Source organism: Octopus bimaculoides, chromosome 3 (assembly GCF_001194135.2).
Source record: "Octopus bimaculoides isolate UCB-OBI-ISO-001 chromosome 3, ASM119413v2, whole genome shotgun sequence".
Lineage (NCBI taxonomy): Eukaryota > Metazoa > Mollusca > Cephalopoda > Octopoda > Octopodidae > Octopus > Octopus bimaculoides.
Window position 1 is genome coordinate 46403129 of NC_068983.1, and position 1942 is coordinate 46405070.

Here is a 1942-nt window from a genome sequence, read left to right on the forward strand (position 1 = left end):
CAACACTATCACCACTGCCATCACCCATCACCCATCACCATCACCATCACTACTATGACACTCATCACTAACCGCTGTCACCTCCGCTCCCGTCGCTACCATCACCATCACCCCGTACCACTGCAATTGCCGCTACTAAGATACTAAAAACAAAACGGGGAAAAAAGCAAAAAGAAAAACAGAAAGACAGAAGGGAAAAGCGTAAAAAAAACAGCAATAAAAATAAAGAAAGTGGGGGGGGGGAGGAAACAAGGAAACTAATAATAATAATAATGAACTTTAGCTGGCTACCAATCACAGCAAGCATAGATAAACGAGCTCTGTACGTATATATATATATATTTATTTATATATATATATATATACGATGTTTCTTGTAAAGGCTGTTTTATTGGATCAACTTCGCAAAGTGGAACAGAAGTGTAGTAAGCAAAAGATAGATTTAATTGCGAGTGAATAATGAGGACTAGCTTAACATGTCCCTGAGCAGTTATTATTGCTATTATTATTACAATAATAATGACTTTTATTTCATTGTTTTTTTCCCCCCGTTACAAACTGATGGACACGCGATTGAAAAGTTTATAAATTTCTGAAGCAGGACACGCGGATCGTACAAATATATATTTATATATTTTTTGTTTCTTTCATAAATATTTTACTTCAGAAGTTGTAATCTTATACACGGCAATATACGTGTGCGTGTATGTATCTTCATTAACGATACACATGTATAAAAAAATATACTTTATTCATATAATTATTCATTTTCATGTATTTACTTATAACTAACCTTATGATATACACAGATTCACACTAACTTCTGCATATATGCACGCATCTACACTATAATACAAAGAACCGATAATACATATTTACAAAGTAACATTATAGTTTTACGAATCCAATATAGGTAGAATCAACAAAAAGTACTCCATTCTGTGAGAGAAAAATATCAATTTAATACACAATTTAAAAGGAGCTGCTAGTAGTTTCATACTTTTTCATACTGTAAATTGGCAGATTTATAAACCACCCGATGTATAATCAAGTTTTCACAATACATCCATATTAAAATAGTTAAATATATATGTACATTAGATTATTAAAACCATACCATATAGTAACTATAATTACATAAGTTATATATGAATAATATATATTTAAGATTCTTATATATGTAATTATATATAATTTAGCATATAATTAAAACCATCCCCAAAATTCACATTCATACATACACAAAGAAGCAAGAATATAAGAATGATAAAATGCAAAAATGGAAACTGAAGAAGATAATCTAATAGAAAACCGAAAACAGAATTTGAAATTCTTCAAAAGAAAGGAACAGAAAAAGGAAAAAAAATTCATTATATCGACATATATTCTTTGTTTCATATAACACTTTTTTTTCCTTCGTGTGGAAAATTTTTGAACATACAAATTTTTGATATCACATAAACCAATATATATATATAAAGCCATTTTCATATCAGCGATTCAAGGTAAGAAACATTTTTATAAGTTTTATATTCTTTTCTATTTTAGGCACAAGGCCCGAAATTTTGGGGGAGGGGACCAGTCGATTATATCGACCCCAGTACGCAACTAGTACTTAATTTATCGACCTCAAAAGGATGAAAGGCAAAGTCGACCTCGGGGGAATTTGAACTCAGAACATAAAGACAGAAGAGACACCGCTAAACATTACTCCCGGCGAAGTTTTATGTTATTGTATTGTCGTTTTAAATTATTAATGTTTTTGTTAGCACGTCGGGTAGAATGCGTAGTGGCATTTTTCATACGTCACCACGTCCTGAGTTCAAATTCCGCCGAGGTCAACTTGGCCCTTCATCCTTACAGGGTCGACTAGTCCTCCCCACAAATTTGAGACCTTGTGCCTCTAGTAGAAAGGATTTTATTATTATTATTATTATTATTA

At 31.7% G+C, this 1942-nt stretch overlaps 1 protein-coding gene across 1 annotated transcript in view; it reads left to right on the forward strand.

Moving 5' to 3' along the window:
- The first annotated feature begins 358 nt into the window (after positions 1-358).
- The window catches only part of LOC106878499 (zinc finger protein with KRAB and SCAN domains 1), a 30728-nt gene continuing 29144 nt past the window's right edge, over positions 359-1942 (forward strand). The window contains exon 1 of the mRNA XM_014927725.2: positions 359-1505. The gene's annotated coding sequence lies outside the window, so the exon portion shown is untranslated. The remainder of the gene's footprint in view (positions 1506-1942) is intronic.